This window comes from Cibotium barometz, chromosome 32 (assembly GCF_041138505.1).
Source record: "Cibotium barometz isolate CiBa-2024 chromosome 32, ASM4113850v1, whole genome shotgun sequence".
Lineage (NCBI taxonomy): Eukaryota > Viridiplantae > Streptophyta > Polypodiopsida > Cyatheales > Cibotiaceae > Cibotium > Cibotium barometz.
In genome coordinates this window covers 1,324,814-1,348,299 of record NC_141077.1, presented here as the reverse complement: position 1 = coordinate 1,348,299, position 23,486 = coordinate 1,324,814, and the positions used below count along the sequence as shown (strand labels likewise).

Genomic DNA, 23,486 nt, shown 5'->3' with positions numbered 1-23,486 from the left:
GAAGAGGCCCTCAACAGAACTACTCTCAACTTCCAGCGCTATCGGGAGATAACAAAGGAGACGCTCCACCAAAAAGCGACACAACTAGAAGTCGCAAGAAGCAAAAGCTGCACAACCACACCAACACCCTCTGGCTCCTCCTCTAGTGCCATTGAGAAGAAAGTAGACACCCTAATGAAAGAGCTCCCTATCCTCGTCATCCCTCCCCAAAGCCCCTACCAGCTCCTTGACCTCCATTACAAGACAGCTTAACTTGCTACTCTGCAACATGACATCTTCATCGAACGAACCCCTCTCCCACACCACATACACATATATCCTTACCAAGCTCCCAGTCCACAACATTGCCCTCCTGGCTCAATTCTTCTTCCAGGCCTTTACCCACTCCTAGATCTTCTTCAACCTTCCTACCCACCCTCTCCAGAAAAACCTCATGAGATAGTCCCACCTCCTATGATTTGGGATGCCTAGGGACCCAAATTATGTCATCACCCTCTCCATCCTGTGGACGGGGCTGTGTCCTTACCCATACTTATCCCAATGGACTGATGCCCTCTACTACCTCCACCGCAAAGGCTGGGAGATCATAAATGGAGCTTATCACTCCCTCTGGTGAGTTGAACTCCCGCCCTACTCCACAACTAGCCTCCTCATTCTTTATCGCCCAACGTCATATCCAAATGGAGGTCATGCAAGCCATGGGCATCATGCAATTTGATGACTCACATGCGGCATTTCCAATGGAGTCTACCCCTGAGGAAGCTGCGGAGGCCAAATTCTTCTTTCTAGCCCACGGCCCCGAATCCTTAGACGAAGAATACATAGTGACCACAACAACAACGATGGCGGCAATTAAGCCCTAGGATCCCAACCCCCTCAACCACCACCACCCTCATCTACCCCCCATCAACCTTCGCCCCCAGCCCCTCTCACCCAAGCACAAGCATACAACCACCCCCACCCCAACCCCCTCCTAGCACCACAAACCTCCCACTCTTCCCCTCACAATCCTCTACAGCCATCCATCTCCCTCACCAACACCCCCCTCACCTCCCACCCTAACACTGAACTTAGGCCTGCCCACTGCCCTTACAGAACTTAGGCCTGCCCACTGCCCTTACAATTACCCTCACCAGTCCTTCATGCCAGCCTCGTCATTGTTTCCTTGTCATCCCTCAGTCCTTCATGCCGGCCTCACCATTGTTTCCTCGTCATCACCCACCCCTCCAACCTCATCACCGTCGCCACCCAAAAACCCCTCGCCCCCCCCACCCTTTTGGAAGAAGGCGAGATCCCCACCCACCACGTGAGCGTGAGGAAGTCAACCCTCCACTTAACCTCCTAAATTGGCGTGACCCGCTTGATCGAATGGAGTTTGAACACGTAATTCGGATCCTGCTCGATCAATAACTCCATGTGGAGCCACTCATAAGGGTCATAGATCGCATGAACATCCACGTCCTTCATCCTTACATCGACAAAAAGCATCGTAGTAGCTGAAAGTGTGAGCATCTTCCTCGATAACGTGGTGGCTACCATCGACCACCTGTTGTTGCTTGCCCCATCATGTTTGATCTCATGGCTTGAAGCCCCCCCAGCGAGACCTTTCTTGCTACTAAAGTTGTACATATGGAAGCAATACTGCAAGGCACTGTGCCCACTCTGGTGGATAAACCCTGAATACCTACCAGTCTCTGACAAAGATGGCCCTAGAATCTCTTCCATGAGGACAAGATAAAGAACCTGAAGCTTCTCTTCAACTTTCCATGGTTTGCTCCTTCGATGCCCCAACAACCATGCACTGAAGACAGCATGTTAAGGTGCATCCATGAATTCATCAAAAGATATGATCAGGTGGCCGCCACTATCAAATTCTTCAATCTGATCATCACGCTGCTAGAGACGTTCCCCAAAAGGAATCACTATCAGAAGGCACTCCAGGCTTGGCCTTCAACATCAACAAAGGGCCAACACTAAAGTAGATCTTTGTTGGCTACTACGAGCGTGTCTAGTGGATGTGAACCTAGCACCTCCAATCATTTGAAGATATGATGGAGATAAACTTCTGCGGTGTCTTCCATCGAGCCCCCCCCTCGCATCCTACCTTGCACCGTGACTTTTTCATAACCTATTCGATCTGCTATCGTTAGATTCGTGCCAGCTCCATGATGAACTTGAATTAGGGAGAGGGGTATGTTAACTACTCTAGTTAACATCATTTTTCAAGCATGGCCATGCTTCTTGTAACTTATCTTTTTGTAACTACACAAAGAGTTGAATGATAAAAGAGATATGGGATGACTGAGCTTACAGCTTGTGTAATGTCCATCATATGAATGAGATGTACATAGAGCTAGGAAGCTAGTTTTGGGGCCCTAATTTTGTAAATGGGCAGCCGACCATTGTAAAATGAGAGCTCTTGTATATAAGACATTTTATGGAATATGAAAAGGGACAATCCCATTAGTCTCAATTGAGTTTTTCTCTCGCCCTCCCTCTCAATCTCTTGAGCTTGCTTTCTTGTGGATGCTTTCCTCTCAATCTCTTGAGCTTGTGGATGCTTTCTTGTGTTATAGATGCTTGCATGCTTGATTGTTGTTGTGTGTGCATTTTGGGATGGTGATGATCTAGCTTCTCCTCTCCTCTCCCCTCTCGTCTCTCTACCAAGATCCCTCTCGCTCGCATGTATGTTGCATGGAATGAAGGTTGAGCTTTCCATAGCTCCCTCCTTCTTTGCTCTTCACCTAGCTTGTGAATCTCCACTTGGGTGACACGTGGTGGTGGAGTAAGCCCCTAGTGGGCTCACATAGGGGAATTAACCCTCATTAGGGTTGGCTAAGTGCAAATCTCCGATTCGACCCTTACATGCTTGTTTCTCTTCTTCTCTCCTTCTCTTGTGTGCAAGGCTATTTGTTTAGCTTAACACACAATTTTGTTCCACATTAGAAATAATCCCTAGGAAAGGAAGTTTTATGTGATGTCTTCACGAACCATCCATGAAGAGATACTTCTTGGAAGAGGTTGGATGGGACACAGCCGGTGCAACATTGACTCTAGGATGTAAGGATGACTACTCTATAGTTAGTTACAGTCCTCATGACAGACAGAACCCATACCCGCTGCTCCCTCATGCCAAGAAGTTACTCCTCCACTCACCACACCATCCTTCCACCCTCCAATCCACACAGATCCATACCGCTCAAAAAGAGGCCGCCCCCACTTCGAACACACCACTTCCTCTCACATCCTCTCACTACCCCACTTGGCAATAGCTTAATTCCAACTCTCAAAAACCACCCAAGTTGCTGACCCCCCACAAAAAACTAACCCTCCTAACAACACTAACAAACGCACACAAGGCACACCTTCTCATCAACAGAGTGGGTACCTAAAAGGCTTCTAAGAGCGCAAGGGTATTATGAAGGTACTTCCACTCTGTGGATCCCTTGACAATCCAACTCTCATCCTCATATACTAGCAACCCAAGCTCCTCGTCCCTCTCCCAGGCAACCAATTCGACAACCCCAAGCCCACAGAGTATAGACCAACTCGGCCCAAACGCTCCCCAAAGCCAAACTATCCTTACCTACACCCTAAGCCTTGCCTAACAACAAAACTTTGCCCAGGGCTTTTCTTCACACATGGCCTACGAGCTAATCACTTAGATGATGGACTACATCTATTGCCAATAGGAGATTGCTACATTGGCGCAGTAAACAAATGTTGCTTACGAAGGCTCAAGAGCGGCAAAATGTAGAGGACCTTTACACATCCACCCTCCTCTCAACAACATTCATCTCTAGCAAGTCCTCAACAAAAAGGAGCAGCTATTGGTCTCAATGCCCTCTCCTCCATTTTAGAACTCTAGCACCAGCTCCAAGTAGCATAGGAGGCAGCACAGTGGGCCAACCATGACCTCTCTCTCTCCCAAGCCGCCGCACAAGACTTCTAGCAAAGAGCCGCCACCATCGCGGAAGAGGCCCTCGACAAAACCACTCTCAACTTCCAGAGCTAGTGCAAGACTACAGAGGAGACTCCACCAAAAAGAGGCGCAACTGGAAGCCGTAGAAGAAAGATCTACACACCCACCCCCACACCCTCTGGCCCCTCCTCCAGTGCCATCGATAAGAAGGTTGATGCCTTAATGGACATGCAACCAAACTCCCTCTCCTTGCCATACCTCACCAGATCTCCTACCAACTCCTTGACCTCCATTACAAGACCGTCCTCGCCTCAACTTGCTTCAACATGACATCTTCATCGACGAACCCCTCTCCCACACCACATATGCCTATATCCTCACCAAGTTCCCACACCACATATGCCTAATTTCCTTCACCCACCCCCACATCTTCTTCGACTTTCCTACCCACCCTCTCCAAGCAAACCTCATGAGCTGGTCCCACCTCTTACGCTTTGGATGCTGATGGACGAGAACAACGTCATTGACCTCTCCATCTCGGATGGCGGCGGGCTCTGTCCTTACCCCTACCCATCCCAACAGATAATCGAAGCCCTCCACTACCTCTACCACAAAGGATGGGAGATCATCCATGCGGCTTACCGATCCCACCCACCACGAGATGAGCTCCCACGATACCTCACCAATAGGTCTCCTCATTAGATGTCATCTACAAATGGAGGTCATGCAAGCCATGGGTATCATGCAATTTGATGACTCACATGTGGCATTTTCCATGGAGTTTACCTGAAGAAGTTGTAGAGACCAAAGTCTTCTTTTGAGCCCACGGCCCTGAACACTCAGACAAAGAGGACAACGATGGCGACAATGACAATGACAATGACAATGGAGGCAATGGAGCCCCAGGATCCCAACCCCCTCAACCACCACCACTCATCCCCCTCCATTAACGTCCACCCCCTGCTCCTCTCACCCAAGCACCAGCACACAACCACCCCCACCCCCACCTGGCACCACAACACTCTCACTCTTCCCCTCACAATCCTCTACACCCATCCATCTCCCCACTCCACCTCCCTCACCGATCCCCCCCTCACCTCCAACCTTAATACTCAACTTAGGCCTACCCAACACCCTTACAGAATTACCCTCAACATCGGCCAGGCCTCTCCCAATCCTTAAAACTAGCCTCGCCACCATTTCCTCAACATCACCACCCACCCCTCCAACCTCGTCCTCTTCAACTTCCCATGGTTCGCTCCTTCGATGCCCCGGCAGCCATGCACTGAAGCCAGCATGTTAAAGCACATCCAATCAAGTGCTAGATCCTACAGTGGTCGCCAACCATCAGATTCTTCAATCTGATCATCACACGATACTGGAGACATTCCCATAATGGAACCATTATCATGAAGGCACTCAAGGCTTGGCCGTCGACATCAACAAAGGGCCAACACTGAAGCAGATCTTTGGCTACTACGAGCACATCCAGTGGATGCTTGCCTGGTGCCTCCAAACATTCGAAGACACGATGAAGATAATGTTTTGAACAAGCTACCGTGTCTTCCATCGAGCCCCCCTACATCCTACCTTGCGACGTGACTTTGTCTAGAGACCTACTCGATCTACTACCATTAGATCCATGACAGCTCCAAGGATGGACCTGAATTAGGGAGGGGGTATGTTAACCACTCCGGTTAACATCATTTTTCAAGTGCGGCCACACTTCTTGTAACTTAACTTTTTGTAATCGTGCAAAACGCTGATTTGATAAAAGAGATAAGGGATGACTGACCTTACAGCTTGTGTAATGCCGATTGTAGGAATGAGATGTGCATAGAGCTAGGAAGCTGGTTTTGGGCCCCCAATTGTAAATGGGCAGCCGGCCATTGTAAAATGAGAGCTCTTGTATATAAGACATTTTATGGAATATGAAAAGGGACAGTCCCATTAGTCTCAATTGAGTCTCTCTCTCTCTCTCTCTCTCTCTCTCTCTCTCTCTCTCTCTCTCTCTCTCTCGCTTGAGCTTGTGGTTGTAGATGATTGCATGCTTGATTGTTGTGGTGTGTGCATGTTAGGGATGGTGATGATCTAGCTTCTCTTCTCCTCTCCCCTCTCTTATCTCTCTACCAAGATCCCTCTTGCATGCATGTTGGCATGAAGTGAAAGTAGAGCTTTCTATAGCTTCCTCGTTCTTTGCTCTTTACCTAGCTTGTGAATCTCCACTTGGGTGAAAAAATTGGTGGTGGAGTGATCCCCTAGCGGCCTTGCAAAGGGGAATTTACCCTCATTAGGGTTGGCTAACTGCTAATCTCCAACTTGACCCTTGCATGGTTGTTTCTCTTCTTCTTTCCCTCTCTTGTGTGCAAGGTTGTATGTTTCGCTTAACACGAACAACATAACAGAAGGAGAACCCCAAGTTGCAGTTCAAATTTCCATGGTTCACCCCACCTACGTCCTAGAGCCCGTGCACGGAGGCCAACATAATCAGGAAGATGAATGCCTTCATCACTTAATATGATCAGGTTTTGGAGCCAGCAATCATGGCCACCATCTAATTTTTTAACGTCATCTTTACACTCTTGGAAGCCTTTTTGTAGTGGGAAAAATACTATGAGGGACTTTAAGGCCTCGCATTTGACCTCAACAAAGGCCCCACCTTGAACGAGCTCTTTGGCTACTACAAGCGCATCCAATGGATGCTAGCCTGGCAGTTGTAGACATTCAAAGATCTGATGGAGATGGCCTTCTGGATGAGCTACAATGTCTTTCATAGATCCCCCCATATCCAAAATTGTGGTACGACTTTGTCCGGACATATTCCATCTATTACCACTGATTCCACTTGTAAACTCTGAGGACATACTTGAATTAGGGAGGGGGGGTGTTAAAACCACACTAGTTAACATTATTTTCAAGCATGGTTACGCTTCATGTAACTCTTTTTATGTAACCGCACTAAGCGCTTCATGTAAAAGCTATATGAGATGATCGCGCTTACCACTTGTGTAATGTCAGCCATGAGGATAAGCCTAGGTGTACACAGAGCTAGAAGAATCGGTTTTGGGCCCCCAATTATAGAATGGGCAGCCGATCATTGTAAAAAGAGAGCTCATGTATATACGTGACTTATGAAATATGAAAAGGGACAATCCCATCATCACAATTGAGTTTCCCTCTTTCTCTCACTCACTCTCTTGTGGCTATGGTGGTAAGATTGTGTAGATCTATGCTTGCTTGCTTGATTGATTGTGGTGTGTGCATGAAGGTGAGGTTCTAATTGCTTACCTCTTCTTCTTCTTCTACTCCTTCTTGTTCGTGATCTCTCTCTCTCTCTTTCACTCTAACACACATGAAGGCATTGAGTAGGAGTTAAGCTCTCATAGCTCCTTCTCTCTTTTCTCCTCACCTAGCTTGTGGAAGCTCCACTTGAATGACATAAGTAGTGGTGAAGTGAGCCCCTAGTGGCCTCACATTGAGGAGTTAACCCTCATTAGGGTTAGCTAATTGTTGCTAGTTCTCAAACTAACCCTTGCATAGTCTTCTTTCTCTTCTCTTGCGCCACTATTGCTATCTCTTGTTGCCGATAGATACAGCCCACCATCATCTAAGTGATAAGTTCATGGGACATATGGGAGAAGCCCTAGGCAAAGTCTGGCACTTCCCCATGTGATGCACGGACGCTCTCAGAGTAGGCTTCATGTGATCGAAAACTTCTAGTGCGTGCCCAGTGGAGGGTTTCCGCATTATTCTTGTGAGAAGAGGTAGGAGAAGAGGGGCCAATGTCTGAGTAATGAGGAGGGAAAGGAGAGGAGCCTGTAGGGGGGGTGGGGTTTCGTATAAGTTCTGGTAAAAAAATGCTTTCCACTAGGCTTCCTCCTCAATAGCTTTCCATTGGGTTTAAGCAGAAATCTCCTCAGCGTTCGGAGATTTTTGCTCCTGTTGTTTTGGTTCCGAGTGATGGCGTGTTGGGAGTGGAGAGATGGGAGAGGATTGGGGAGGAGGGAGAGATACTGGCACAACATTAGGCCCTGTCAGAGCTGAATTGCCTTAGGGAGTTCCTCCCATCCAGCAACATGGTATAGTACCTTGGTTAGTAAGGATGCGACTGCGAGCTTTCTTTAGGGGTTCTCATAGATAGAATGCAGCTCTTGATGCACATATTATGCCCAGTTAACAGGCATGCCTTGGTGGACCCTTGCCAATGTGGAGAGGTTGCACCTCTTGAACCTATCTGTCCACCAGGTGTTGTGAGGGATGATAAGGCCCTGGCTGGCATTACAAGCTCCTCTTGTGTGATGTTGCCCCATTCCACCCCATCCTTGGTGGTGGAGCCTCGGAAGATGCCGCGTGTTAGTTTGTTGAAGTTGGTGAGCTGCACATAAGGCTGTTCCATCCTGGGAAGGTTCATGGCATCTTGGACCACGTCAAGACTTAGGTGCACTATCTGGTCTAACCTGTGGTATATCCAACACCTATCGAGTTGCGTCATGTGCATCGTAAGTCTCTGTGAAGTAGGGGAAATTGAAAAGGTATGGGTCCTAGGGTTCCAAAGTTGGTAGCTTGCCGAGCCCAATTTTCTCCAGGCAGGCGAGTATGTGCTTTTTTTTATGTGCAACAACTTGATAACAAGGAGTGTTACAAGACACCAAGCAAACATAATCGAGCAAGCCCCAGGCTCGAGTGATAGCGAAAACCCTATTGTGCTCCATATCATTTTAGTCTTCTTAATATATTTTAAAATCATTTTAGGCTTCTCAAATCAACATGCAACCATAAAAGTCAAATCACACAACATACTTAGAGCACAAAAATAGAGTCAAAAATAGACGAAGCAATCAATGTTTCATTTTAGGCTTCTCAAATCAACATGCAATCATAAAAGTTGAATCACGCAACATACTTACAGCACAAAAATAGAGTCAAAAATAGACGAAGCAATCAATGCTTCATCACCCTCCCTACAAGCATGTGTTTTTCAAGCATTGACTCATATTGAAAATCTACCAATACATGCAAGAGCCATGAACCAAATAAAAACTAAATGGAATTCAAAAAGTACATGTCATGACCTCAAAGACAGCAAACACATCATTTGAGAGGATGGTTGTTAGCACACTATATCTAAACCTCCTCACACTCATCATCCACATAAAAGCAAGATGCTTGTTGATAAAAACAAACGCATCATTCGAGAGGATGGTTGTTAGCAAACTATCTGACCCTTCTCACACTGATCATTCACATAAAAGCACGATGCTTGATACCCAAAACACAGCACAAAAATAGTCATTCATTCACATAGTGAACAAGGAATATTCCATATGACAGAGATAAAGAGACAAAAGGAATAATAGGAATGTCACTGTAGTAGAAAAGCTCCACCCCAAATGTAGCAAAAAGGAGAAAAAGAAGTCAAAGAGGGACTGTCAAAGCTCACTAGTCATCATAGGGGTTCACCCCCTCACGAGCATCAATCTCATCCTCCAAGTGCTCATTCACTGTCATCCTCAAAGAAGAGCCTACACTCGTGTCACTGCGCACAAGTACGGATCTACATAGCTAGAGATGATGGTATCATCTACGTCCAATGAAACACATGATCTCCCTGAATGGAGGCATACCTTTAGAGTGGATGTTGTGGCACACCCCAACTCCAAGACAATACCCCATGGACGACAAAGCAGCTCCAAGAAGCATGACAGAAACCACCTCGAAGCTCCAATCCTCCACTACTGATAGTGCGCTCAGGTAATGCATAACACATAAGTCCATGACTCCCATTCGCATTGCCTCAAACAATGGTTTGCTTTTACTAGAGTGAAAATGGGTGAAAACATCCCTCTTTTGCAAACAAGGTACATCATAGAAGTCTGAAACTGCGTTTTCATACATAACACATATAAACTCAACCATGCAACATAATCTAGTTACATAACACCATAGAAACAATGACACAAGTGCCACAGGGCATTAAAAGAGCAAGTCACATTACCTCTGTCATGGTGCCCTCTTGTTTGATGTAACCATATGTCGAATGATTAAAGATAACAATCCGTTGCTAAATCTCCATGTCATATACTCTGGAGTAGCACTCAATCCACCCCATAGAATCTCCTACACAAACCTCTTGACCAAGTTGGATCCTACAACAAGTAATTGGTGAATAGAAAATTGATTTCAAGGAAAGCTCTAACCTGCCATGTAGGAAACCACCACCAACCAACCACTATCGGCGGGGAAAGAGAAGTAGCCGCCAAAGACAAACCGTAAAATAGACATGGTCCTCTATGAACATATCCCATGGAGGCCTCTGTGCACTCCCATGCAAACTCCCTTCAAATGGAAGGTCCAACAAAACAAAGTCTGCTCTGCCTATGGGACCTGCTTTCCTTTCCTAGTGCGCACACCACTCATGGGGTTATTCTTTGTGAAGAACTCGTGGATGCATGTACACTGGGTCTCTCTAACCACTAGCAAAAGCCTTGCCGATCACAATGTAATCCCCATGAATAGCCATGCATGGAGAGACACCATCAAAGCATATAGTGTGCTTCCTCAAAAAAATGAACAAAAGCGGAAGCTTCAAAGGAGATGTAGATGAAGGAAGAGTCTCTGCACACAAGAGCATAAAACAAATAAAAACCATCACACACAAACACCATGATGCAATGTTCACAAGAATTACAAAAGGAGGAAGCCACCCACCCATCAGTACGAGCCAACTTATTCTTGTTGGGCAAGTCATCATCAATGTGGTCCACATGTGGCTTAACAACATTGTCTCTTCGCTTTCTTTTTGTTTCACCTGCAAGCCCCCAAACAAACTTAGGAAGAATAAATAACATACTTCACATTAGGTTTTCACAAATTGCTCAACGAACCTTGTGCTAACAACAGGGGATCATGTGATGATGTATCCTTTCTCATCATAGAATGCCTCTTTCTCTCGTTCTAGGATGTGGCCTTTCTCCATGTCTAACCACCATGGACAATCATCCAACTCCCAAAACGGCTGAGGGCAAATGGAAATTTTGGGAGTAGATGGTGGTTTCCACATTAGCCATAGAGATCCATTGCCTTGCCCAGACAGGGAAACCACCCAAAAGCTGGCTCTCCTTCAAACAAAGTAAATATCTGTTGAAAAAACAATGCACAGTTAGGTTGCTTACAAAACTCGACCAAAACACAACCATTATACAAAGCCATGCAAAGCGGGCTCCAAAGTGGAGAGGCTAGGTTGTATGTACTTGAACTATGTACTTGAACACTAGACATTGTAGCCATCTACACCATATCCACTTTCTTTAGAGCCTGCACCTCTTTGTCTCTTGAATAGACCTCAGTCTTTCTCACCAATGGAAACATGTATCTCCGTGCTTCTATCTTCACTTCCTTGTAGTAATCCTGGAGTGTACACAATGCCCTCCAGGATGGACACCCAAAACCTCTAGAGAACATTTTTGGATTTTTTCCAGAACAAGTTCCCTTGGGAGCCACCTGAGGACAACACACCAAAACACATCAAACCAATATGCAACAATAAATCATAAAAAGAAACCACCCATAGAGCTAATGAAGTTAGAAGATCACATTCTATACTCGTGGTGGTCGCCCTTGAGAAGAGCATGTCTTGTTCGCTTCAAAAAGTGAAAGCCATCACAACCTCACATCCATGCTCACATCACACAAAGCAAGTAAATTAAGCTTCTCCAATAAAACAAAACCATCTTCACTCCATTTCAAAGAGAGTACTACCTTCTTCCATTCATCACCCAACTTTGGATCCAAAATATTCAAGATCTGTCAAGGCCAAAGCAATCTTCAACTCCAAGGCGGTAATGACTTTCAAGACATACATTGCAAGGTAGAAGCTAAAGAATGCACCAATAATATACTTTGCCTATTCTGTCTAAGTACTTTCAAGTGAGGTTTTCACATTATTTCTTCTCCAACTTAGCAAAATCCTCATTGGACACTTGACCTTTGAGAGGACCAAGCCTCTTCTCCAATGCATTTTGATATTGCACCTACATAGACCACACATGCACACTAAAAAAAAAGCACAACACTACATTAGCTATCCAACATGTGCATGGAAACCTACATTATAAACAAGCTTTCCAAGGTATCCCCGTGTCAAGGGGAACCATGGCTCGACTCCCTTGGTGTTTCTCCAATGGATGGCATCTATATTCACATCTAAATCTAGAAGCTCTCTCAAAAAATCATGAGAGTTAGCCAAGAAAATATTTGCAGTCTTGACAATCTTGTCTCTAAGGAGTGAGGGCACCACAAGGGCATGCGCCAAGAGACTACACAATAAAAACAAGAAAGGAAGATAAAATTTTGACAAACAACTCGAAAATAAAACACACTCTCAACATATTACAAAAAAAAAAATATTATGCTGAGAGACTTACCACACTCTCAATATTACAAAACACAAAAATATTACGTCAAGAGACTTACATATTCATCTTTGAAGTCCCATCAATAAAGCAATCTCACTGACCTTCCTAGGATCAATGTGACTGTGCAAACACTCTCACATGTTGACTCTTTGTGTCAAAGAACTTCTCTGTTATGATTGATGACCATGCCATCATCCTATGATTTCCCTCCCAGACATAAAACATGTGTCTAGATTAGATTTTCGACTCGTCACTTTGCACAATGTCATTTTCAAACTCTCTATTAATAGCCCTCTAGTACTCATCTCCCAACTCTGCCCAATGTCATTAGTGACCATGATCTCCTCCCCAAGTGATGTACACAAGGACACTATAAAAACCCCCTTCTCCTCCATGTAACCCTCATGTTGAAAGGCTACCTTAAGAGAAGAAACATCATCTCGCAGTTCACGGGCTTTGGCATGTGGAATCAAGCAACATAAAGGAATAGGTGGATAGACTATAGAGCTCATAATCTTTGTCCTCCTTTTATGATGTCCTCACCAAGAATCATGGTGATGTCACCTTCCTCAACTAGCCCCTGGCTCATTCTTAGAGGTGGATACATATGACACGATTTGTAGGGAAGCCTCCCATTGCAATTTGATTCTCATCAGCTTGCTCTTCCCCCTTGCTTCATCCATCCCACTCCCATCTCCATAAGCCTCTTTCAACACATCAATCATTGGAGGACTAACTTTCTCCACAATTTCTTTGTTGTGATCCTTGAGCAACACTTAATTGCTCTTTCTTCTTGCCGTTTATTTTTGTTTCCCACTAGTTTTGCTCTCCATCTTGTGAACACAAAACAGAAGTACCACACAATCACGCAAGGATAACATGTATCCCACCTTCTACATCAAAACAACTACAACATAACATCAAGCTGTTACATAAGAACTTAAAAGAGACTCCATACAAAAAAAACAAATCATGACAAAACATGGCTCTCAACAGCAAATAAAATAATTATTCATCAATATTATCAATATTATGATTGATGAATTATCATCAATAGTTCAACATCAATAATTCACATATAATAATCACGAACAACCATAAATGAAAAACCATCAATAAGTTTGTGCCATGGGGGTTAAGAGAAAATATAACTGCTTATTAAAACAATTCAAACTCTCATAAACATAAAATTCAAGTGAGCTAGTCCCTAGTGTGAAGCATTGTCAATGTACGCAACACTATGTGCAAGCATCAATATGCTCTCCGGTACCCACCCACTATTGAGAGTGCTTGCCCTGTGTGCATTGGTTAGAAGGGTTAGTGTTATTAGTTTTGTGGGGGGTTTGTGGGGCAGCAGTGGTGGTGGCTTCTGAGTGTTCGGATTGGGCTGCGGGGCGGCCAATCTGAGCTGCGGCCAAGTGGGGTAGTTGAGAGGATACGCAAGGTAGTGGAGTGTGTAGAGTGGGAAGTGGCCTTTTTTTGAGCGATATGGATCGGAGGGCGGAATAACGGTGGTAAGGGGAGGAGTACCATCTTGGCATGAGGGAGCAGAGGGCGCGGGCTCTTTGTCCGTCATTAGGACTGTAACTGTCGGAGGCCAATTGTAGGGTGGCAGTCCTTGCATCCCAGTCGATGTTGCACCAATTATGTCCCATCCAACTTGGGCCATATTGACCACAATGTTTTCCCCCAAAAGTTTGGCTTGCCGCTTTTTAGCCTCTTGTTGGGCTGCTTGTTGTGTACATTTCTTCATGTTCGTTTTTTCTTTGTTTTTTGTCATGAATGGCCCTGAGGGTGGTTTCGGTTGGTGGGCCATAGTAGCGTTTTAATTTGATACCATTAAAATATCATGCCATCTCGTCATCGTTGAGTCTCTGTGTGCATTGTGCCTTCTTGTGGGGTTATCTCAATGACTAGGAAAGGTCCTAAGCCTCTGATCTTGAGTTTCTTTTTATGGGTTTTTGTGTTAAAGAGAAGGACCATGTCACCCTCGTTCATTTGTTTGTCCTTTAGCTGGTCATCAAACCATTGTTTACGCCTCAGTTTTTCTATAATCATGCTATAAACAGTGAGGAGGCATGTTTCATCAAGCTTTTCAAGCTCGAACATGCGACAACCTAGGACATTGCCTATGAGTTTTTCTTTTACAGCAATTTGTAAACTCGGAACCAAGAACTCCACTGGTCATCAAACCATTGTTTACGCCTCAGTTTTTCTATAATCATGCTATAAACAGTGAGGAGGCATGTTTCATCAAGCTTTTCAAGCTCGAACATGCGACAGCCTAGGACATTGCCCATGAGTTTTTCTTTTACAGCAATTTGTAAACTCGGGACCAAGAACTCCATTGGCATAACCACTTTAGTACCATAGGGAAAATTGAAGGGTGTCGCCCAATTGTTGCCTAGCTTCAACTGTTTTGGTGACAATGGCACATAGAACTTTATTTGTGCTTTCTGATTGGCCATTAGCTTGGGGGTGATATGGGGAAGATATCCTACGAGTGACAAGGAATTCTTGTAAGAGGAATTGAATTACCTCATGAATAAAGTGTGTGCCATTGTCGCTCACAATCTCAAGGGAGCATTCAAAGCGAGTGATTACTGACTCATACATGAATTTTGCAGTAGGTCGTGCATCAGCTTTATGGGTAGCCCTTGCTTCAACCCATTTCGTGCAATAGTATGTGGCTACAATGATATATCGAGATTGAGTGTATCTAGCCATGGGACTAATGGGTCCAACGAAATCAATGCCCCATTTTTTTGAATGGTTGCAAGGACACAACATGGTTCAGGGACATACTATCCTTAAGGCGAGGAATCATCGCTCGTTGACATTCATCGCACCGCTTGATTTCCACTGCGTCAGCCATTAAGGTGGGCCACCATAACCCAACTGTAAGGACTTTGCGTGCAATGATATCTATCGCAAAGTGCCCCCTAGCACAAGTCCCCTAGCACAAGCAGAGTGAGCCTGTTCTAAAAGGAAGATATATTCGCCTTCTCTCGGACATAGCGTCTGATAATTTTTTCTTTCCCCTGCTTGTAGAGTTGGCTTGCAATCAGTTGGTAGGGGGGCACCTATTTAATGAGGCGTCGTGCATGGTTTTTGGGGTCAACTGGTAGGCCATTGGCTAGAAAGTGTGCAACCTCCTCTCCCCATTCTGGAATTAAGCATAATTGGAACAAGACGGCGTCTAGTAAGTCGTTATCAACTCCCACCGATGTCTCACCATTGGGGATGCATGACATATGGCCTGCCAAGACATGATGTGAGCCCTTCCGCACTGTGACAGTGAAGTCGAACTCAAGCAAGATCAGCAACCATCTGGTGATTCTTCTTATTGTGCAGGGCTTGTTTACTAGATATAGAAGAGCCTGATGGTCTACAAAGAAGATAAATTTGGTCGTGGCGGCAGAAGATAATGGTAGAACTTCTTGACCGTGTAAACCATAGCTAACCCTTCCCTCTAAGTTGTGGTATAATTTTGTTATGCCTCATTTAGTTGGTGTGCCACTGGAAAAGCTGATGGGGGAATCCATCTTATGTTCACCGAGTTTGGCAAGCACACCAACAGCAAAGGCAGAGGCATCAATGTGGACATGAAAGATGATGTCCTAGTTAGGGGACCTCAAAATAGGAGCACTTGCCAAGGCTTTCTTTAGGGTGGTATAAGCTGGTTAGTATTCCTCTGTCCACTCAAAGAGGATCAAGAGTCCGTAAAGGGGGCGAGCTATAACATCAGACATGAAAATGAAGCACCGATAATAGCCAACGTGTCCCATGAAGCGTTGGACTCCCTTAAAGTTGGTTGGTGGGGGAAGCTCAAGGATGAGCCGCACCTTGCTATCATCAATGGAGATTCCTTGTTTGGAGACAATGTGTCCCAGGGGATAACTCCATGCCTAACCCGGAACTAGCATTTGAGAGGGCTCAATGAAATATGATACAACCTGCATCTTTCTAGCACCTTCCACAAACATTCAAGGGTGTGCTTTCCATGTGGAATTGACCCAGAATTGGCATTTGAGAGGGTTCAATGAAATACCGTACAGCCCGTATCTTTCTAGCAGCTTCCATAAACATTCGAGGTGTGCTTTCCATGTGGAATTGACACAGAGGTCATCCATAAAGACCTCAATGAATTTTCAAAGATATAGGCCATGCACATCATACGACGCTGGAAGGTGCCGGGGGCATTGGTCAATCCAAAAGGCATGACACTGTATGCATAAGTTCCCCATTTAGCAAAGGAGGTTTTGTGTTGATCCTTGGGGTCAATCAATACCTAATTATAGCCAAAGAATCCATCTAGGAAACTATAGGCTTCCTTTCCTGCGACTCATTTGAGCACATGCTCTGTGAAGGGTAAGGGATAGCCCATATATACTGGCGGCATTGACCTTTTCGAGGTCGACGCACACTCGTACCTTTCCATTCTTTTTGGGCACTATCACTATGGGTGATGCCCATTCTGTGTGCTCAATTTCATAAATGAATCTGACATCAATGAGTTAATCGATTTCTTCCCAGACCATCATGTACTTCAAGAGGTACACCCTTCATATCCATGTACTTCCAGGCAAAGCAATCCTGGAATTCAGTGAGTAGAGTGATGAGTTTGGTCTCCTCCTTGGTCAAGAGGTCATCCCCAATGTATATTGGCCTCGAGTCTTTGCCCGGGCCTACCGTGTTAATCTCCTTCACCTTGGTTGGACTATCATACGAGGTCCTTGGTTGGTTGTCCATTGTGGGACCTTTGGGCCAAGTCATATTGTACAAATCTATCGACCATTTGGAAGGTTTTGAAGTGTTTGGGCACTTGTTTAGTCTCTCCTGCCCTAGCACTTTCCTCTTCTATCAGCATTTTGGCTTCTTTTTCCGCCAACACTAACTTCTTGTTGTGTGCTTTACACGCGGAGCGGCAAAGCTTTTGGGGTTTGGGTTGGAGATCAATGGGTTCCATTGGCTTGGGGGTAGTCGTGTGTGGACCAGGAGGGAGCTATTGGTGAACTCCTTTTGCTAGATTTGGTTGAAGTGTTCATGTGCTTCAACCGCCCCTATTATGTATTTAAGCCAGTGGGTGTTCGAATTGGTAGGGGAAGACATAGCATTCTTGTCTAGGGAATCCATGACAAACAAGAACAAACCCCAACTGGGAAGATGTGATATTGTCGCACATCATCATGCCTTGCAATGTCTTTTTGCAAGCCACATCGTATGACTCAAGTAGATGTAGGGCTGCTCACACACTTTAACATATCCCATTTATGCCTAAACTCTAATTAGGCCAAAGAAAATCGAGAAAAGCTTATCTGCGTCCGTGCAGAGATTAAGAGAGTGTAGAAATTAAAAAAAAACAAAAGAACCCTACCTCGGCATAGCCCCTTTGCTAACAAAAACTGAGCAAAGCTTATCTGTGCAAAGATTAGGAGGGTGTGTGCATTGAAGAACCAAAAAGAACCCTACCTCTTTGCTTATGAGAGTAATCTATCAAGCTACTGACTCCCTAGATAAGCTCCCACCCTTGTTAATGTTGAAATATACAAGTGAAAAGGGTGTGTGTGGGAACAAGCTCTTGGATAGAGGCTGTAAAAGAGAAGATGTAATTGTGAAAGAACCTGTGAAAAGGTGAGAAGAATCTACTGGGAGAGAATAATGGGTAGCATGAGGGAATTTAGGAGTGTGGAGTTATTCTGGGAGATAATCAGGGAAAAGAGAAGAGGTGGAGAGAATCAGGCAAGAGGTGGAGATATTCAGGGAGTGAATCATGGAGAAATCAATGGGATTTGATGCTTGATGTAAACTCTATAAATTGAGGCATAGCCCTAATGAGAATTTGCTGGTTTTTGAGTATCCATGCCTACATTAATCTATGTGCTAATTATTCACTAATTACGTCTTAATCACTTGCTAATCACTTTGTTAATTATGCTGATTCTAGTGTTTGATCCACCATAGCTCATCATTTAGCTCAAATTTCAACATGGTATCAGAGCCATGCCTAGAATCAACCAGATTTATGAGCCCATTAGTGAATTAATCAGGATTAGTAAGATAATTAGCAAAAAAATCAGTTTTTAGTGAGTTTTCACTCTTCCCCTTCACCCCCAGCCAGTGGAGGGTCTCTAGCATCTAGCACAGTTAAAATTAGGTCTTGTGCTTCTAGCTTAAGCTAGCTAAGATCCTTGGCTACCAGCCCATCTACTCCACGCAGCAAACCGCCGGCGGAAGCAGCAGAATTCACGATTTTTGCAGGCGCCGTTTTTTTTGTAGCAGTTTGAAGATTACCACTTGCTCAGTTCAAATGTCTTCAATTCCTCTTAGCACAAAGGGTAATCAAGCATGCTCTACAAGCTGGTGAAGACAGAAATCAATTTCATAAAGTCTACAGAGAGATCAAAGCTCTTCATCAAATCTGCAGGTGACTTTGGTAAAACAGAGATTAAGCTTTCATTATTTGGTCAAATCTTGTGTTTCTTGGCTTAATCCTCTACTAGACTCATTGCTATTGATGCCTTTCAAAGCATTTGAGCTCATTTGAAGTGGAAGGCACCAGATCTGAGCTCCCCGCATACTCTGTTTTCTGCACACAAACCAGAGCATTAATTTGCTAATCAGTGATTAATCAGTGCTAATCACTGTACTTTGGTGCAATTGAGGGTTCAAATTAACCATTAGGTATCTGATACAGATCCCTAAAGCTTCAGATTGCAAATCGGAGTTGGTTTGATACTCCAACCATCCCGTACAAATTGGTTACTCTCAATTTAATGTAATTTCTGGTGATTTTATGCTGATAAAATTGTTGTAATCATCTATTAAACACCAGATTGAGTTGTAAAAGGGTAGACACTGCCCTTGAATCTTGAATTTGGATCAAGAGGTAAGACCCCCTTCACATCACCATGAATTCAGCACAGGAAATAGCCAAATTTAATGGAGAACAGTTTTATACATGGCAAACAAAAACCATGTATTTGCTGATGAGGAAAAATCTGTGGGGATTAGTTGAAGGGAGAGATGAATGCCCAGAGAGAGGGGAAAATGAGTGGAAGAGCAGGAATGAAAAAGCATTGGGGCTTATTGCACTCAGTTTAAATGATGAGATCATTCATCATATCACAGGGATACAGTGGGCAAAAGATGCATGGGATGAACTCAATAAATTATTTGGTACACAAGCAAAAAATTCCAAGATAAATTTGTTAATGCAATTCTACAAACTGGACATGAAGGAAAGTGAACCTTTAATCACACACTTGAACAAATATAAAAGCATTAAGCAACAGCTGGCAGCTATTGGCAAAAAGGTAGAAGATGATGAAGCATTAGCTGTACGTTTGAAGAGTGTGGATAAAGGAGATTATGAAAACATTGTAGCAACACTAAAGAATGTACCTGAACTGAAGATACATGAGATAGAAGCAGCTCTACTGGAGCAAGAGAGCAGAGGCAAAGAGAAGAAAGAGCTCGACTCAACAGCAGGAGAGGAAAAAGCATTCTTCACCCGAGGAGGATTCTCTCGAGGACGAGGACGAGGAAGAGGCAGAGTAGGAGGGAGGACCTTCACTTGCCACAAATGTGGAAAGCCAGGACACATGGCGAGAGACTGCTACAGTAAACCCAGTGAAGAAGGAACGACATCGGCAAACTTCATGGAGGCTCCAAGAGAAGTGGAGTCAGATCATCTTTTCTGAGAGAGAGAGAGAGAGAGAGAACCCACAACCCAATGTAACCTGCCCCAATAAAGTAAAACCACCTCTGAGCCACCGATGATGTAGGCCAAGTGGTAGTTGTATGTGTGAGCACTTTAGTCAAGGTCGCGGGCACTTATAGTAGCCTTGGACACATAGAGAGAGAGAGTGTCAAGGACTATGGAGTTTAGGGACTTGAGGCACTGGTCGCGGGCTATCAAGTAAGAGGGAAACTTGATACAGGGTCCAGGTGTGTTAGGATTATTCACTTGAGGGGAGGTGTTGAAATATACAAGTGAAAAGGGTGTGTGTGGGAACAAGCTCTTGGATAGAGGCTATAAAAGAGAAGATGTAATTGTGAAAGAACCTGTGAAAAGGTGAGAAGAATCTACTGGGAGAGAATAATGGGTAGCATGAGGGAATTTAGGAGTGTGGAGTTATTCTGGGAGATAATCAGGGAAAAGAGAAGAGGTGGAGAGAATCAGGCAAGAGGTGGAGATATTCAGGGAGTGAATCATGGAGAAATCAATGGGATTTGATGCTTGATGTAAACTCTATAAATTGAGGCATAGCCCTAATGAGAATTTGCTGGTTTTTGAGTATCCATGCCTACATTAATCTATGTGCTAATTATTCACTAATTACGTCTTAATCACTTGCTAATCACTTTATTAATTATGCTGATTCTAGTGTTTGATCCACCATAGCTCATCATTTAGCTCAAATTTCAACAGTTAACAATAGCAAGAACAGGTGTCCAGATAAAGACACCAACCAAAGTCAAGAAGGACAAGAGAGGACCCGAGGGAAGCAATAGTGATAAGCCACCTCCCAACAAGAAGCAAAAGTTTACTACTAATGAGCAAGGGAACATCATCGTTGAGTCAGGGTCAAAGCTTGAGATCAACACAAAAGCAGACAAAGAAGTCGAGAAGAAGAAAGAAAAAGGTAAAGGAAAGGCAGAAAAAGGCAAGGAGGCCAAGGTCAACAAGCCCAAGGCTGAGAATGAACAACAAGGCACATCAAAAATACAACCAGTCCCATAGCCCACAACACAACCACCCACCACAATGTCAAGCCCTACTAGAATAATACCTATCAAAGTCCAACAAGGCTGTACATCAAAAAATTCAAATCATCAATAATTTATACACCATGAATTTGGCAGAAGCACGCTCCAGGGCTAGAGCGAAAGGCAAGTTAAAGAAGACAAAATGCAAATTACCTTGGAGTAGAATACATAAGATATGCTGCAAAAGCAGCTGAAGCAGAATACAAAATGCAAATTACCTTGGAGTAGAATACATAAGATATGCTGCAAAGCAGCTGAAGGTCAAGGATGACCGTGTAAAGGCTTTGGAGGAGGATTTGCAATCTCTAAAGGATGCACATAAACATGCCGAAGGGCCTTCAACACTAGGCAAGTTAAAGAAGACAAAATGCAAATTACCTTGGAGTAGAATACATAAGATATGCTGCAAAGCAGCTGAAGGTCAAGGATGACCGTGTAAAGGCTTTGGAGGAGGATTTGCAATCTCTAAAAGATGCACATAAACATGCCGAAGGGCCTTCAACACTAAGCACTCCTACTCACAGTCATGAGGAGAGGGATGCAGCCTTAAAAGATGTAGCTTTGATGCTTTGTGACCTTCTATGTGGCGACAGTCTCATGAGGAGAGAGATGCACCCTTAAAAGATGTATCTTTAATGCTCCACGACCTCCTATGCGACAGTGAGAGCCCACACAATTGAATGAAGCTGATCAGATATACAGCTTAGGCCTTACATTCATTTGCCAAAGGAATGTCGCTCTCGACAACCCATCTCCTATTTGCATTTTGCTAGGCTATGCTGCAGGCAGGTATCCTCGGGGCATTGGAAGCCGATGGAACCATGATGTTTTTTCAAGGGAATCTGACCTTACAAAACTTTGCCAATTTATATCAAGTTGAAATGCATCCCATGATAACGAATTTTTTTGCCTGGGTATTTTTATTTGAAAAGGCGCCGATGGATTTAAACAAAGAATGCTGCATTGAGCTTAGCTAAAGAATACATAGCTAGAGTGCAGATGGATATAGCTATATGCCATATCCAAGCAGCTTTAAAATGGTAGGTTGACCACCAAGGCCTATCGGAAGTTAACAAAGATGGCATGCTCGGCTATGAGTCTACAAATTTTTTACTACTCTATATCAGAGTTCACAAATAGCTAAAACTATAGATAGAAGAAAATGCATGCTTCTTTCGGACTATTGCATACCCCAAAACCATCCATAAGAAGAACTTGGAGAGCCCACCATTAATAAGCACTCTCATGAAAGATGTTGGCTTCATTCTATTGATGTTGGGCTTTCCCACTTGACTTTATTTGTTGTTGGGCACTCATGTTGATGATTGTCTCACTCTAACCCTATCCCTTAGCTAGTGTCCATGCAAGGAGGTAAGCTACTTTTCCCCTTGAGAGCTTGCTTTGAGAGCTTTGGGACTTCACGTTTTCAAATAGTCGAAACATCCGTTGGAACTTTTGTTGTGGCCTCTTAATGTGTTCAAAGACTTTAGATAAGAACCCACAATTATGGACTTATCTACCTTAGTTTCCTTGAGTGAGGTGAAATCTTTCTAAAACATGGCCTTGAGTTGGAGGAGATTTTGTTTGAGCTCCATGCTTTAATGAGGAATAGCTTGGATGGACACACCCCAATCTCAAGTGACCATGCGACCTAGCAACTATAACTATAAAAAGAAGAAGACAAAATGCCAACCTTGCAAAGGGATCAGGCAAAAAAAAATCCCATAGACAAAATAGAGACTAGGGTGGGGCTTGGGTATAAAAACCCCCCAGCTACCCCGTGTACCTCATCTTTGCGCTTGGGGCAATGACGCAGTTAGTGAGGGTTTCCCGAGACGCGTCAATTGCTGGTTGAAAACTATTTCCAAACCCCCTCCCCGGCCCTCCCAAGGGCCTCGGAGAATTTTTGGCAGGTCCGCCATCACGCGGACCTCACAAAGTTTGCTTTGCAGAACTTTAAAGAGCAGCCCGGCCGAGATCAGCTCGTTCTCTGCCTGACTTGGCAGCGCGTAAATTTAGAGCTCCAGTGCTAATTTCTCTTTCATTCCAATATATCATCCCCTTTAACCTGGGGCGACCAACTGCTCTGCTCAGGTTCCATATATATATATATATATGGTTTGAACATAGATAGAGATGGGAGATTCGCACAAGACTGACGGCAACAAATGTTCTCTTGTTAGATATCATCAGATGTGCGCCATCGATGGGAGATTCGCACAAGACAGACGGCAACAAATGTTCTCTTGTTGTTTCAGCAGCAGCCAGCATCATCTCAGAGAAACGAAGGGCTCGAGGTAAGTGTCTCTCGCCAGAGAAGCCATACTCTCCTTCAACGGAGTGGTGTCCTCTTAATATTTAATATCGCCAAGGTTGGG

The 23,486-nt window shown here is 44.3% G+C and overlaps 1 pseudogene; it reads left to right on the top strand.

Moving 5' to 3' along the window:
- The first annotated feature begins 22,897 nt into the window (after nucleotides 1-22,897).
- Nucleotides 22,898-23,039, top strand: LOC147619723 (U4 spliceosomal RNA; annotated as a pseudogene).
- Nucleotides 23,040-23,486: the final 447 nt, after the last annotated feature.